Source organism: Pelodiscus sinensis, chromosome 3, assembly GCF_052426305.1.
Source record: "Pelodiscus sinensis isolate ZL-2025 chromosome 3, ASM5242630v1, whole genome shotgun sequence".
Taxonomy (NCBI): domain Eukaryota; kingdom Metazoa; phylum Chordata; order Testudines; family Trionychidae; genus Pelodiscus; species Pelodiscus sinensis.
Genome location: NC_143054.1, coordinates 164,897,022 through 164,914,553, shown reverse-complemented (window position 1 = coordinate 164,914,553; position 17,532 = coordinate 164,897,022). Strand labels below are relative to the sequence as shown.

The 17,532-nt window shown below is 43.1% G+C and overlaps 1 protein-coding gene across 1 annotated transcript in view; it reads right to left on the bottom strand.

Annotated features, from left to right (window-relative positions):
- Nucleotides 1-17,532, bottom strand: part of LRFN2 (leucine rich repeat and fibronectin type III domain containing 2) — a 332,667-nt gene that overhangs the window by 209,610 nt on the left and 105,525 nt on the right. The window lies entirely within an intron of this gene.

Genomic DNA, 17,532 nt, shown 5'->3' with positions numbered 1-17,532 from the left:
ACATATCAAAATAGGGGGCCTCCAGCCTTCCCAGGGTGCCCTGGTGGCCACTCAAGCCTCAACCAAGAACACTCCTCTCCCTCCCCCCTCCCTCCTCCCCGGAGCCCTTAAAGGGGTTTACTGTGGCCACAGTGCCTGTGCCAGCTCCAAGACTGCCACTGCAGAGCCAGCAGTCACTGCCCCGACCCAGTGGCCCCAAAACATGAGCCAGCAAACCACTGGCAGCCAGCTCTCCACCATTCCCAAGGAGCAGTCTGCCAGCTCCCAGGAGCCTGACAGGGGCTCGAGAAGGCGGGCACCTTTCGGGTCCAGGGTGGAGATCATGGACCTTATTCAGGTTTGGGGGGGATGCCCCCAATGTCCATGATCTCTGCACTAGACGGAGGAACGCAGTCGTCTATGGCAGGATAGCTGCCAATCTGGCCACCAAAGGCCACATGCAAGCCCAGGAGCAGGTTTGCATAAAAATCAAGTTGATCCAGCGAGACTCCCAACCCAGATCCCCTCCTCCCCCTTCTTCCTCTTGCTTCCCCCTTCCAGCTCCATCCTCCCAGGTTTCCTCCTCCCCTCTCCCACCCTCTCTTATAGAATATAACAGAGTTTAAAGAGAAGCTAGATAATTTCATGGAGGTTAGGTCCATAAAAGGCTATTAGCCAGAAGATTGAAATGGTGTCCCTGGCCTCTGTTTGTCAGAGGCTGGAGATGGATGGCACGAGACAAATTGCTTAATCATGGTCTTTGGTCCACCCCCTCTGGGGCACTTGGTGCTGGCCACTGTCAGCAGACAGGCTACTGGGCTAGATGGACCTTTGGTCTGACCCAGCACGGCCATTCTTATGTTCTCTTCTCCCCTCTCCCACCTACTTTCCCAATTCTCACCAGAGTATCATCCCCCCGCCCCCTGTTTTGTTAAATAGAGTTTGTGTTCATGAAAATATGTGTATTTTATTTTACATCAGGAAGGGGAGTTAGGGAGGGGTAAGTGGAAGGACGTGAGGGAGTAATGAGGCACAAGCCCCCAGTGGGGCAAACCAGGGAGGCTCTTAGTGCTCCGCAGGGTGGAAGTTCTCCCGCAGGGCCTCCTGGATACTGACAGCCCCCCGATGTACCTCTCAGATGCAGCCTGCATCAAGTGCAGCCAGGCTTGCAGCAACGTGTCTACGAGAAGCACCAGAGTGCCCAGGGGCAGCTTTGGCTCCATGTTGCAGAGTGCTGTGGTGTCCTGAGTGAGAGCAACCAGAGACAAAATGCTTTGCTGTCCCTCATCAAGGTAGGCAAGCAATCAGGGAAACCTGAGAACCGGCTGCCCGGGGGCATCCCTTTAAGCACAGGCCTCAGATAGCCTCAGGCAGTAGCCACACAAAGTAACTCCTGACCTGATGCCCGGGCTGGACCTGGTTCCGGCCAGCCTTAAATACGATTCAGCGTCCACTCAGTGTGGACGCGCTATTTCAAAATAGCAAAACGCTATTCCGAAATGCATTTTGTATGTAGATGCATTGTTTTGAAATAACTTATTTCGAATTAACTATTTCAAAATAATGCTCTAGTGTAGACATACCCTTAGAGGTCACACTTGGTGCCCCCAGGAAACAGAAGGCAGTAGAGCCAATCCTTCCAACATTCACATGCTCAAGGTCAAGATGTGATGGTTAACACCCTGTGTCTAATCACAGGCCAGCTCCCCTGTGTGCATGCTTCAGTTCTTTCAAAGAACTTCAAGTCAGCCACAAGACATTACAGTTCATAGGCTAAGAAATTCCCTCTTGGTTCCTAGGAGCACACATAGCATGACTTGGTCTTTGCTTGGTTTTGTACAGTAAATAAACAACAGCTGAAGAGTTATGAAACCTAATGAGGGAGAGACTTATCCATGGAATTATTGGGAAGAGAAGTAGTCTAATGACACAGCATTTTCAATTATATTTGTATATCAGAACCATTCGGATCATGGGTAAATATATATGTCTGCTATTATTTTTCATTTCTTATTTACCTACAAGTCTCATAGAATCATAGAATACTAGGGCTGGAAGGGACCTCGAGAGATCATCCAGTCCCCTGCCCTCATGGCAGGACCAAATACTGCCTAGACCATCCCTGATAGACATTTATCTAACCTACTCTTAAATATCTCCAGAGATGGAGATTCCACAACCTCCCTGGGCAATTTATTCCAGTGTTTGACTACCCTGATGGTTAGGAACGTTTTTCTAATGTCCAACCTCATAACAGGAGAGTAAAAGATTATAGTTAAAGCACAAAGGTTGGAAGTCAGGAGACCTGTTATCCATTCACAACTTTGCCAGGCTTTCTTGGTTATCTTGGGAAAGTATCTTTAAAATTTATCTTAATAAAGGATATTGTCATGCCCTTGAAGTTGAAAGGCTGAATTCATTAATGTTTGTGAAGTTTTTTCTGATCCTTGGATGGAAGTTGCTAAAGAAACAAAAGACTTTGGCCCAGATTTTTAAAGGTAAGTTAGGCATTGCTGAGCTCAACGTCGAAATGCCTAACCAGCTTACAACTCTAAGCTTCTTTGTCTAAAGGGATTTAAGCACTTACCAGCCTGGTAAGTCAAATAGGAGTTTATAGAGAAACAAGTACCTGGGGAGTATAACTTCCATCTAAAAAAAAAAAAAGAGTGAATCCATAAAAGGACTTATTATCCACTCCATCCACAGAGCATGTTAATGTCAATACCAGCTCATGATCAATGATGCTGCTAAAGCTAGTCAAATTAGTACTGATATTTCCACTGCCCAATGCTACTGAAACTGGTTTCTGTCTCATGCCCAGGACAACGTATTTAACTATGGCTTCCCCAACGCAGTGCCATTCTTTCTAAACACCAGATTCAGAATGTGTCCTGCTAGGAATGGAACTAAATATCAACAGGGGCAGTCCTGGAGTAAACTTGATATCTTGAGTCAAGCCAGAAGAGATTCACAAATCACTTGCTTTTATTAATAGCATCAATATGAGCATTGAAGTTAAGCCTTTTACCTTCAATGCCCAAACGGGCTGCCCTGTGAAAACTGGGAAAAGGATAGGATGCCCAGTCACGCAGTAAAATTAGTTATTTTGCTGTCATGAGTAAACCATCTGTCATTATTTGCATATCACAACTCAAAGGGTGCTGAGACTAATGAAATATTTCCGGACGTAAAACATTTACAACCCAAAGTACACAACACAGCAGGGAGTGCCTACAAAGAACGAAGATGCCAGCATGCCCAAGTGTGTGAGGGCTCCTGTGTGACTATTAAAGACTTAATTAATTAAATAAATAACTCCGATCAGCTAGTCAACCTCTTCTTTCCACAGTATCATTATGCACATTCTGCCTATAGAGAAACTAACTGAGGTACAGAGGGAGGAAACTCGCCCAAAGTCTATGAGTGAGGCCAGTGGCAGAGCCAGAAATAGAAGCCAGGTAGGAGTCCCAGCGCAGTGCTCTTTCCACTAGGGGACATTGCTTACATATTGTAAGTTTAAAAAAAAAAAATCAGCAGGCAAAATCTTTGCTGGAAAGTTTTTTTTTAAAAACTAGACTGGAAAGAAAACCAGGAAGCATGTGGCCAGTGTCACTTCTGCATTGGCCCAGGGAGATAGACCTGATAACACAAAGACATTTTTCCATCTCTAGTTTGTATGACTAATTACAACACTAATGATTACATTGTGAATTGCCAATTACTCATCAAAATTACTTCCCGTCCACAAGTCTTGTTAAGTCACACAGGAAACTAAATGAAGTCATGAATGAATGATATAACAGACCCCAGAGTTTCACAAATTACCCTGTATTGATAGTATCAAGGATAAATCTTCTATATTTTATTACTACTATACTTGTTTTCTCTTATGGACTGCATATACTAATCACAGTGGTTGTCTTAGGAGATTTATAGTTGCTTCTCATCTTTACTATTGTTCATTATTAGCAGCCTTTGGAAAAAAAAAATCGAGAAAACAAGACATTTTGTTGGCTACATGCCAAGTCCAGGAAACTGAGAGCAGAGGGGTCAGAAATGGGAGGCTTTCCAGCCTGCAGTTTTATTTACCTGAATGTCAGGCAGAACACTCAATATATTTGAGTAAGTAAGTGAATTATCAATGCAACTAATAGACATTAAGGGACAAGATCCTGCTTTGAGTGAATAATTGAGGTTGCCATGTATACTGCATCACTGGAGACTGATTTCTAATCCTCATAATTCAGATGAATGCCTGCACAACTGTCCTGTCTGCAATTTGGAAATTTGAGTGTGTTGCTGCTGCAGTTTAGAAAATTTGTGTACATGTATTGGTATTAGACGGTAGAATTTAGCTCGGAGTCTTGAACTTTTTTCCTTTCTATAGAAAGTTTACATGTGAGCATGTGTCTGGGAAACAGATAAGCAACTCCTTTGTAGCGTGTATTATTAGATTAATTTCACCTTAGAAGCAACACAAAGCCAACTTGCAGGGACTGAATGCAGTAACTGCTGCAGTCTCTTAAGCAAGAAGATCAAAGTAATGTAACCTAACCCAACTATGGATCCAGTTGGACATCATCTGTCTGCCAGTGCAAGAGGGTGTCCTATAGTATGTTGTCAAGTACAGTATCTAGTGACATTTTAAAGTAACTCAGATGATGGGACTCCCACCACTTTTCTTTAGTCTGTTCTACAGCCTAGTAGATTTTATTTGGGAAGTGTTTTCTTCTGATTTTCAATGTAAATTTTATCTTGCTGCTTTTTCACCAACTTCTCTTCCTCTCTGGAGACAGGGGAAGTTAAAAAAATACTACAGAACGAGGTGACCAGAATTAGGTGACCAGATAGAGGTATAAGCTTGGGCTGTAAAGAATAAAATAGCAGCTCAAAGCTTTGTGATATGTAGAGTTCAGAACATCATGAGTTATCTGCACTTTATCTGCAGATATGGATGTGGATATCCACAGCTCATTTTTGCAGATACAGCCATGGATGCAGGTACAAATTTTATACAAATTCTATGTATCACCAATATGGATCACAATTTTTCAAGAGCGAAGTACTAGCATGCCAAACTCTGCACGTGCTTCACAAATGCAGTTCAAGCTGACTTCAGTGAAACTTCCCGAATCATCTGGTGGATGCTTCAGGCCATAAAACTCTATGACTATGTGGCATGCCTATAACATCCGGTGCAATGTGACTGAAATATAGCTCTTAGGGGTTGCATTTGGCAGGCAGCGGGTGTGTGTGTCATTTCTAGTTACTATTTGGGAAAGTGTGCCCTCATCATCCAAAGAAGCTCCTACTTTGCTAGGTTGAAACTAGAGCACCAAGCATTAAGGTTAAGCAGTGGGACAGAAGCATAGCTTAGTATAAAACTCTGTAGGGAGACCAGATTACTAGCTCCACCATACATGCAATGTATGACTTTGGGAAGTTACTTAACTTCTTGGCCTCCATTTCCCTCCTCTACAATGGGAACAATGATATTGACCTCTCTCAAAGGGAGTTTACTGAAGATTAATTCACCAATATTTGTTAAGCACCTTGGGAGCCTTCAGTAGCAGATGTCCCAGGAGCGTGAAGTGTCATCACTGCAATATGGTGCTGGTGTCATGTCTCAACATTAATCCAGAAAAGCCCTTCATGCTGTGGAGATTTTGGGTTGGGCAGCTTAGTCTACAGCAGCTGGTTCTCCATTTCCATTGGCTGAGAGGGATGGAATCACCTGTGTTAGTTGCTAAAGATGCCCCCTGGTACATTTAAAATGGGATAGCACTGGGATTGACATTCTTGTTTCAATTGCAGGATAATGCCCCAGACATGCTTTTTTAATACAGAGGCTGCTAAATTCTTGAGGTTCAGGAAGGACTGCATCCAGCAATCTTCTCCAGCTCTGATCCATCCACACAGCAGAGCCAGCTATTCAGCCCTGTGTCTGCACTTTGAAGTTCCTTGCTCATCATTCTCTCCACCTCAGTACAGGTAGATTTCAAAGGCAGAATTCCCCAGAGGCTAGAAAGGACCATCACCAGCCTCTCTTGCCTTGACAGAAGGGACCCAAACTCATAGCAGCCATTTCCACTCAGTAGCCCTCTCAGCCATAAAGCAACCTCAGCAGTATTTTTACAACGTGGAGAACTAGTTAAGCTTTATATTCCTCTCTGTGCATAACCATGCACAGGGAACAGACTCACTAAGGCAAGAAGAATGAGACGGATGGAATAAAATACACAGGTGGAATAAGAATCTTTGTGTATGACTGATATTCCCCAAACCAGCATGGAGACTGTTCAGATCAGAGTTGAATTTGAGCAGGAGTTGGGGGAAGCGTTTTGGCTATGTTAGATTATTAGCAGTGCAGTTCCAAATCAGAATTTCTATCCCATGGGATATTCCGGTATTTCAAAATTGCTGCCAAAATAGGACAGAGATGAAATAGTGATAATCATGGCAACAAAACAAGTTCAAAAACATTTACGTGGGGAAATGTTCATTCCAAACAAAACATTGTTTCAAACTTTTTGATAAAAAACATTGTTGATGAAACTGACATTCTCTAATTGCAAAGTGTCAATTTCTAACAAATTTTCTAAATCAGGAGCATTATTTGGTTGAAAAAAAAATGTTTACCAGTATTATTTATTAGGTAGTTGTGTTCATCTCCCTGTGAGCACATAATAGTTCCTTTTGTATATTTTATTTATTTCTATATGTCTATATTAATATTCAAGGATCTTGAAGATGCTGATATATTAATTCTTTACTGGAGAGTGTTTTAAGAATTATCTCCAGTTACAGGTGGGAAATGGAGACTTTCAGTAATTAAACTACTTCCCTAAGACTACACAGGAAGACTACACATTTTGCAACATCAGAACATTAACCAAGATGTGGTGTTTAAAGAGTCCCAGGCATGAGCCATATCCACAAAGCCATCCTTCTCTCTCTCATCTGTCTCAAAATATCCCACAAGATGGCATTGCCAGCCCTTTCCTTTGGAGATTACTCCACGGTTTAATGGATCTCATTGTTAAGATAAGTTTCTTTCTGTACAGCCTTTTGCTTAATGTTTAGTATTAGTCAAAGCCATTGATTTCAATCAATATTCATTTTTACTTTAGCCTTTACTGTATTTGTAGAACAAATGATTTGTGATTCTTTTCCAATTCGGTTATACATATCAACTGGTCATAATTATTTGTCAAATAGTTTTAAAAATAGTTTTCAGCATGGTTTTGGCATATTGTGAAGTACTCTAACAGCTACTATTGAAAAGTGTTATATAAGAGCAGGACATTATTATTATTATGGGTCAGGATTTGCTTTTCTTAGATTAGTTTCTCCGCGACATCACAAGGTATAATGTTTCTGTTTCCTGACTAAATGACTGATGCCTCTGACAACAGGAAAAAATAACTCCCCCACTCTGCCCCGCCTCTCAAAAAAGGAAGTGATCACTTTTGGAACACATTTTCAGGCTAATAACCACAGGGCAAGAGTTCTTGAAGCTTTTGAGATTCACAAGTGGTTTGATAAAGGAGCTCAGTCATCTGGATGACAAAGAAGATAAGTTATGAATCATAGTGAACCAGACATGCTGCTTTTAATTCACAAAAAATGCACATAAATTTTTTGATCGTTTTCTTGATTTGTTTTAATATGGGCCTGACCCAAAGGAAAAACTCCCATTGATTTCAATGGAATTAGATCAGGACTTATTTAAAAAGCACTGCTAATTTGCACTACAGGTTGTGCCTCCCTGGTCCTTCCAACACCTTTGAGACCAGACTGGTCCCGAACCAGCAATGTGTTGAACCGGGGAGGTCAACCTAGGTCCTTCTACTGACGCTGGCTGTGGGGTTCTGCTCTGGAGGTAGCAGAGGGTCCAGCACTGACTGAGCAGGGACTGAGGGGAAAGAGGCGGGGTGGCTGTGGAGCCCCATGTCCGGGAGCCAGGAGAGGAGCCTGCAGGAGGGCACCAAACTCCATGGTTGTAGGGCAGTGCTCCTGGCCCTTAGCCACGGGGCTTCACAGCCACCCTGCCTCTCCTCCCAAGCACTCCCACCTCAGTCCTTGATCCTCCCTCTACCTCCTGGAACTTGAGCACTGCAAATGAGCTACGTGCAGTGCTCCAGAAGCTCTGGAAGGGAGGGGGAGAAGTTATTAAGTATGGAGGCTTTTCTCCATGAGTGCTCCAGCCCAAGAGCATCCACAGGGATGCCAAACCACAGATGTTGGACTATGAAAGTCCCAACTATAGACAGAGCCATCCCATTCATAGGACAAATTGGGCCGGCCGCCTCAGGCCCTGTGCTTTTGGGGACCCCGCAGTGGCCACCCCAACCACCTTATGGATGTGAGGAAACTGGCAAAATACAGAGGTAAGAGGTTGGTGTGGTGGCAGCAGCTGGGGTCTCTCCCCTGTACTCACCATGCAGATAGAAGAAGTCAGAGTGGCCCAGCAGCCTGTTCATCCCATTGCACTCGGCTTCTCCATGGCGGCAGGAAGTGATAAAACCCCACCAACTGTTCCTGCTGCCCATGTGGTGGTGGGGCGGGGGGGGGGGGGGACTGTTGCCACCATGCTAGGGCGAGGTAACCCCCTGGGCCATGTTGTTTGGAGGCAGGAGCAAAGAGACATAGCAGAGGTGGAACAGGGGTGGGGTTTGGGGAAAAGGTGGGGTGGGGGCAGGGTCAGTGACCGGGTGGAGGTTGCCCCGGTCTCCATGTCTGGAGCACTGGGAGGGTTTACCCTAGGCCCCACACACCCCCTCAGGAATGCCTTGACTATAGAGGTGCAACTTGTACTAAATTGTACCCTAGTTATATCCCCTTTGCTCTACCCTTCACAAGTAGCCTGTTTTTGGCTGTCTGCTGCCTTCAAATAATTATGCATAACTTTTCTCCCTCTAGGGTTTAGGGTTGCCAGGTGTCCGGTATTGACCTGAACAGTCCAGTATTTTCACCTCCTGTCCTGTAAAAAAAATCAGAAAATACCAGACACCTAAAATGTCCAGTATTTTCTGATTTTTTCCTGGCCAGGAGGTGAAAATATCAGGTGCTTACCTGGTTCCGCAGGGGAGGTGTCTAGCCCAGAGCTGGAAGACAAGATGGCAGACAGCCTGTTAGGGCCAAAAAGTCTTAAAAGCATTTGTTAAAGGGGCCATGCTGTTTTGTTTTGTTTTTAAATGTACTTTTTTTTTTTTTGGCTCAACAACTTTGGTCTCCTCCTTTTTTGTTTCTCAACAGATTTTTTTCCCCAGGTTTTTTTTGGGGGGGGAGGGGAAGCGGGTTTTCGGTATTTTTGCTTAAACCATCTGGCAACCCTATTTCCCTCCCTAATTAGCCCACTCATCAATGGTGATGCGACTATGACTTGTAGTTCAAAACTTACTATATCTGCACTCAGTGTCTGTTTTCACCTTAAACATTAGTCATATCAGGAGCCCTATTGAGTCCAAAGAACCCTGTGAAGCAAAGGTGAACAACTCTATCTTGTTCCAAGTGAGAATACAACAATGCTCAGACACCAGAGATGTACCCCTAGAATATTAGCATAGGTGCTAAAATAAGGGGTGCTACAGCACCCCCTGGCTATAAATAGTTTCCATGATATACAGGGCTTACAGTTTGGTTCAGTGGTTCCCTGCATCTCACTGTGCACGTTGTTCCAGGACCCTGGCTACTGATATATTATTCAGCAGTTAGAAAATGTTAAACATGTTTTGTTAAAAAAATGCTAGTGCATGATTACAATCAGAAGAGTGATTTTCAAGGGGATGTTGTGTGATTCTGTATCTATTCTTACAGAGCAGCATTTTTTGTTTTGCTTAGCTTGACCAGATGGCATATGCCAAATGAAAAATAATGGCACTCAATTTAAAAGCCAAAAGTTAATTTTTCAAACTGCCAGCTCAATAAACTGAGAATCTAAAGAAAAAGAAAAAAAAAACAGATCAAGCTGTGTTCTCTTCTTTTCAGTAACATCACAACCTATAATAAAGATTCTGCAAACAAAACATGGCACATTTGGACTTTTACATTGTTGATTCCCTCCTTGCAACAATACGAATCAGGAAAGAGACTTTTGAAGAGGAATCTAAGTTTCCAGGACTTTACATATTCTGCAGAAGTATGGTAATCAGAGTTTTTTAAGGCCAAAAGTTCACCATTCCCAAAGTAGGTACTGCAAGTCATGCTTGGGAAGAATAGCTGGCAGTAGAATTCATTGGTTTTTAATATTATAGATCAATAAAAGCAGATAGACAGACCTACTACACATACTAACGTTCTTTATTTTTAAATAGCAGCCTTATGATTTATATAACAAAAACTTTTATGAAATAATTTCATTTTTAGACCAGTAAAATGGTATTGCAGTCCTACGGTAGTACAGCATATGGCATTAAGAAAGCAGTGACAATATTTTCCTCAAACAATGTTAGATTAAAGGCAACAATTAAAATCTCAGTCAGGAAGGGTCAGAAAAACAGTAGGTTCTAGAGAATAGTGGACTAGAAATCAGAAGCTACGAGTTGTGCTCTCAGCTCTGTCACCAACCCCAGCTCAGGCCCAATCTTTAATTGTGTTTCTACAGTGCCTAGCACAATTGTCCCTGTCATTATCAGCTAGATCACTAAGAAGCAATCAGCAATAGATATAAATCATCATGTTGCCCTACCACAATGCAGGGTGTTAGGAACTGACCAGCGAGCCCCACTGGAATGCATGCAGCAGACATTTTGACTTGGGTGATAAGAGTTTGGGGTTTATTTCTTTAAATCTTAAAATTGAGCTAGTAATTGCTACCTGAACAGTTTCATCCTGCAGAGGCGGGGTGCAGGGGGTGTGGGAGGAGAAGAGGACTGAGAGGGGGAGAAATTGCTTATTGTGCAGAAAGCCCCCAGCAGGCCTATGCGACACTTGATCTCTGTTTTGAGAGTACAGGTAGAACTCATACTGGTCCTCTGTGGTGTTGTGAATTGCACCTTTGGAGAGCCTGTGAGGTTAGTGGGAAGGCATCCTGTGGCAATTGACACAGCCAGACTCATGGGCCCTTGTTACACCATTTGCAGAATTAGGCAGGAGAAGGATTGTTTTTTAAATGCAGCGTGCACATATTCAAGGTATTTGATTGCTAGCAGTTATAAGCCTGTCACTGTCACTCTGCCCGGAAAAGCACAGACACAAGACACTGTATATAGATGGGCCTGCCATGTTTTGAAGGACCTGTCTCCTGTTAACTTGGAACCCTGTTTTACTGGGATTGAGGACTTTTTTAAAAAATGGGCATTATTAACCAGTGACTCATCTGAGTCCTGATGATAAAAACCCTTTATGTCCAGAGAAGGGAAATAAATAATCCCATTCATTCCTCTTACTGAATCAGGGGAAGGAAAGATGGAAAGGCTGGGAATAAAGGAGAACACACAACGCATTAAAAGGCATTCATCATGTTTGTAAACAAACTTACGCAAAAGGGACACATAAAACAAGCCTCAGGGATGAGCGATGCACAAAATAATGCAACTAATAAAAAGGGAGGTCCTAAGTCCTTCATTGGCTTAGCCGAGTGCTCAGATGCTGGTGATAAGGGCCATATAACTTTCTTCCCCCGTCCTATTCCCATTTCTTTTTTAGTCTGTCCTCCAATCCCGTTCACATCTCTAACCCATGATTGACTCTCTTGCTTTTCTGAGCAACTACCAAGCTGGCTTTCTCTTCTCCAGAGCATCTATGGCATCATGGCTCCACTATGCCAACTGGCACATGCATGACTCAATACAAAGGCCCCCAGCCCACAAAGAGCTGCATATCTCCCAAGACATGCTAGCACCTTCAACTCCACTGACTTGAAGGCAATCAGCAACTTTCAGATCACAAAGCACAGATGTCATCTGGTCTCAGGGTGGGAAGGGGAGAAACTCATCTATCTGAGAGCCATGGCCACATTCTGCCATGGCTGAATGGTCATCAATCAGGTCCACCCTGACGATGACTACCCTGAAGTAATCTAAATTAGAGGTGAGAGACAGCAGATCTGAATACTGTGACGAGGTCCCTCACCCCCAAAAGAAAAAGTTGTCTTGGACTTGACAAGTATAAGTGAACACAAGTATTCATGGCTGCTATTTGGTCATGTGAGATTATAAAATACCTACAGTTTTTCCTTGAGCACTGAGATTGTTTGAGCAATAAGCACACATCTTTGGGTCATAGGGAGCCTGCAAAACCTAATTATCGTAAGGAGGATTTCAGTTCCTCAAGAGATGATGGGCTCTTTTTTTAGCTATACACTTCTAGCACAGATAAGTCACCTGACCTGACTGGTGGGAGTCTGCTAAGCATTCAGAGCAAAGAAACAATGCTGTATTGTAATTTAAAAACCAATATACAGTAAATATCAGGCAGCAGCGATGTTCACTTGCATCGGAGCTAACTCAACCACAATGCCAGTCAGCAGTCAGTTTAAGAAACCTATCAAAATTGTCTCCATCCTAGTAATTTATGCTCTGTCAATATGATTTTTTCTGTATGTATCTTTCTGAGACATGCGTTTAGAGTATAGAATGGGGGTGGGCAAGATACAGCCCCTGTGGGCTTCCCCGCCAGCACCCTCAGGTACAGAGTAGTCTCACACCACTTTAAGCAGCTCACTGCTCCCTATGGCTCTCTGCTTTGGGTGCTGGGGAGAAAGGGGGAGGCCAATAGGAGCTGAGAGACAGGGCTGATGGCAGCATGTGAAGTGAAGCCAAGCCTCCTCCCCCTCCCTCAGTCCACCCCAGCACCTGGAACAGAGAGCCACAAGGAGCTTTTAGTCAATTTGAATAGCCTGGGGTTGCAGCAGGCAGAGAGCCTGCATTTCTAGGTAAGTGGCTCCCAGCCAGAGCCTGCCTCTGGCACCCCAGCCCATCCACAACCCAACTCTCTATCACAGGTCACCACTCAAGCTCTCTGGACCCTTCTCCCTGAAGTCACGAATCTCTCCCAGAAGCTGCCTCCCCCTTATACCTCTCCCTTAGACCAAAATTCTTTCCTGTACCCAGACCCTTTCCCACACTCTGCACCCTAATCCTAGCCCCCAGATCAGCCCACACACTCTCCTGCACCCAGTCCCCTACTCTGAGCTCCTTTCTGCACCCAACCTCCATCCCATACCCTGCCCCCTCCCATAGAAACGTGCAGCAGTTGACCACTTACCAAAATCTTGGAGTGACCCCAATCAAAAATTATTGCCAACCCCTAGCATAGAATGTACACAAATGCCAGACATCAGACATATAATCCTACCTTCAGCAATAAGCATGGAAGGAAAGGATCAAAGTTTATCGAAATATTTGGGAAGGTTTTGGTTTGTATCTCTGAGGCAGCAGATGTTGGTTACGGGTTGTTTGCAAACCGGATAGAGCACACTGAAAGAACCATGACACAGGATGTTTCAGTTTCTCCCTTTGCCACTTAATTGTTCCTTGTTTTCATTCAGCACCTGAAGGACCTTTACTGGACCTATTATTAAATCTACATGTTGACAGGTGAAATCACTTACAGCACAATGAGTATCTCCTCCTCAACATACAGACACTATCCACCCACCAATACTAGATCCCACCTCTTCCTTTGCCACAGATGATTATGTTTGAAGTTGTCTCCCTGTTTCCCATTCCTCATTCTCATTAGCAGGCAGCCACAAAGGGAGGATTATTACTTCTTCTTGATACGTTGTCTATTTAACCTCTTCTGACAAGCATGGCTAGAGAACAGGTAGGGAATTTGCATATCTGAGGCTAGTCTGGACTTTCTCCTGTCAGAGGAGATGAATGCAAACACAGATGCAAAGGGTGAAAGATCAAATCACTTCCTATAGGTTGGCCATGTGTCAAATGGCCACTTCTCCAGTGCCTCTCACCCCAGTCCACATAGTGGGAGAGCTTATTGCTGCATTTAGAAATCTATCCTTTACCTAACTGTGTGAAAATCAAAGGGCTCAGACAAGTTCCTTACACATATCTAAATGGAACATTGCAGGATCTCAATCCAGCTTTGCACATAAAGAGACTATATTAAGTGCTGATATAACTCCCTGGGCATCAAGAGAAAGATTGGAACCAATATTATCTTGCAAGGAGCTTTCACATACTTTTTCAAAGCAGCTTTTTGGCGCAACATTAAACAACAACTGAAACGCAGTTGCAGCTCTTAGCCATCATTTACTTTCTACTGACCTCATCTTTAATCCAGCTTTTCCTTCTTGTTAGGCACTACACTGACATGGACTGGGATGCATCAGTCCAGCCTCTTACGTTGTAACCAACTAGAATCCATGCCTCTGGTTTTGACTGCTATTCCAGTATCTGTCTGTTTCCTTATCTTGCCCCAGCCCATCACAACCACTGTGCCAGCACAAACACCTGCTGGGAGGATTAGAAGCCAGCTCCTATCCGAGAAGTCATGCCCAGAGGCCTTGTAAACACCCTATTATAGCCTTTACTGTAGCCATAGTTACTACATCCAGAATCCTAGCATCCATACAAGTCACCCCTTCAGCTGATCTAGTGGCACTTAGCACACACAACCAGTTATGCCTAGCTGAAGCCAGCATTCTGAAGGAAAACTCCACGAGCCACTGACACTCCACAGAGAACTTTGGCAAGACAATTCTGCTTTGAGGCCCTGATCCTGTGCCAAGCCTCCTCGCTCACCTCCTTCTAAAGTCAGTGGCAGCAGCCTGTGCACTCTATCACTTTTCTGTGGGTCTCTTCTTCTGGCTTTTATAGACACGTTGTATGGGAAGATGCTGCTTGTTTGGCACAGGTTCGTTTGTTTGGGCTACTACTCACTTCCGACCTGAAGACCAAACCCTCTGTCAGTGAGAGCAGAGATGCAGATGTTGTCATAAACATTTAGGTGGGAAATAAGGCAGCAGGAAGAGATTTGATTGTGAAGTAGTATTTTTAAAATCCCATTTCCATGCAGACAGAGGGGGAGGAAAGAGATGCTCCTGGAGAAGCAAAGATGTCTCTAAAAGACATTTTTTCAGGTTTCTGTGCAGCCTCACTGTAGGATTTTTAATGACATGTTTACATCTGCTAGTATCATGCAGGGCCCTGGCAACCTCCCAAACAGAAGGTAATTTGGGTTTTAGAATCAGAAGAATCTACCATAGTCCCCCCACTCTCCACTGAATCTGGAGGCAAGCTATATGGAAAAGTGACAGCTGGTGCCAGAAAAAGTTTTTTGTCACACTGAGGTTGACTTGATTTTTACTATTATTACACAGCCCTGTTCTGCTAGCCCACCCTGTTTCAGAGAAAACTAACATTGTATAGTAAAAGCTGATTAGTACTTTGCCATTATTTATCTATCTGGGCTACAAAGATATAAATCCAGATAGTTGAGTCTAGAGCTGTGGTTATGACGATCACAGAATCATAGGACTGGAAGGGACTATGAAAGGTTATCTAGTCCAGTATCAGTACTCAGGGCAGAGCTAAGGGCCATCTAGACCAGTTTCTTAACCTTTTTTTTTTTTTTTTTATAAAGTACCCCTTTTAAAAAAAATTATAAGTACCCCCAGTACCTACATTTTTCAAACACACCATTTTTTTCTACCATTGCAACACATTTGTTTAAACAACTTAATTGTAGCCAGGCAGGCGATGATATTTTTGGGTGTAAAAAGTAAAAAAAATAAAGTGCTGTAAAACTTAAAACAAAAATTTAGTTTTCTCCAAATTTTAGTTGTGTTGATGTGCCCCCCAGACTTCACTCAAGTACCCCTAAAAGTATTCATACTATTGGTTGAGAAACACTGATCTAGACCTTCCTTGACAGGTATTTATCTAACCTGCTCTTAAAAATCTGCTAGTTCCCTAGGCAATTTATTTTGGTGCTTAACCACCCTTATAGTTAGGAATATTTTCTTAATGTCAAACCTAAATTGCCTTTGATGCAAGTTAAGCACATTGCTTCTTGTCCTCAGAGGTTAAGAACAACATTTTTTCTCTCTCTCCTTGTTGCAACATTTTTCTCAATCATCTCTCATAAATTGCATTTCTTGACCTTTAATCATTTTTTTGCTCTTCTCTGAACTTTATCCAATTTTTCCACATCTTTCCTGAAGTTTGGCATCCAGAACTGGATACAATATCCAGTTGAGTCTAATAAGTAGTCAAACCTTAGAAGGCTTGGGGAAGAAGTAAGGGGATACAGCAGTGATGGGCTTTTTGGTTTTAGGTCACCGGTTCAAGTTAATAGGTGCAGCTAAAAGGTGCTACCATTTGGTGGCTTCTTGGTGGTCTTTGAGATATGTGTTGCTGCTTTTCAACCTAGTCCTACTGAATAGGTGCCCACAATACACAGACAAAACAAATACACACACGCAATCACTTGAAACTAACCTACGGTGACATCCTTAAAGTCTCAGCAGAGAACCAAACAAGTGGACTGAATGAGGATTGAATTGCCTTTCTATTCCTCTACATGATCCTTGAAGTCAGGACTGACACAGTAAGGAGAGGGGATTGCACTGCCAATGCCCATATTGTGTCTTTTGGGAGGATAAATGGCAAAAATCAGCCTCCAAGGCTGTGAATTGGGTACTTTTCTCAATATTAATTCACTTTAAAATATAAAAAAATCCTGCCTATGCCTACTAAAAAGCGATTATTTTAGTTAGCTTCTCAGGGCAGCTTCTCCACTCACAGGGACATATGGTCTTTGTATAAATACAAAATTCATCATGAAGCACAAATCTTTCTTTTTGGCACATTCTCCAAAATGGATCTCCCCCTGCTGCATTTCAAACTTCAGTCGACAGACAGACCACACACTTTGCAGACAGACAGACAGATAGGACTTGTGAGAAACTGGCAGAGAGCTGTCAGTTCTGATCCCATCTCTGAAGAGCAGGGAAAACGGATGTTGGTGCAGCAATGCGAAATGTGTTGTTTATATTTCCCAGAGGGGGGAAACAAAAGGCTTATACTCCATATTTTAATGTAAACAAGAATCACTAATGCTCTTCTAAACAGTAGGAGAGGGTGGGAACAAAGCAGCAAATGGTGAGTTTGAGGATTGATTCTATTGCATCCTTCCCTGGATATACTGGCATGTTAAGCAGCACATAGCTAGACTGTACAGCATTAAGATGCAGGAGAAAATAGTTGTACTAGAGAAAAGAAAATAGCACAGCATACATGAATTATATATATCATATAGACTTTGCAGATTACATAAACTGGATTAATATAGAAAGTGTCAGAGGAGCAAGCAATGATCTCCTTCCCTTCCCACAATCTTACTGCAATACTTCTTTTCCCACAAACTGCTGGCTAATTTGGATGAGGTTTGAAGCTGCTTTTGCCTTGCACTATTGTGATGAAAAAACAAAAAAACAAAAAAACAATACTGTGATGAAACTAGGTAAACACAGAGTATGTGCAAATGACACAGACCATGTATGTGGCAATTTGTAAGCACAGCAAACTAATCACCCAAACAGGAGGAGCGATGACAGTGAAACCATAACAAACCCCAGACAGGAGG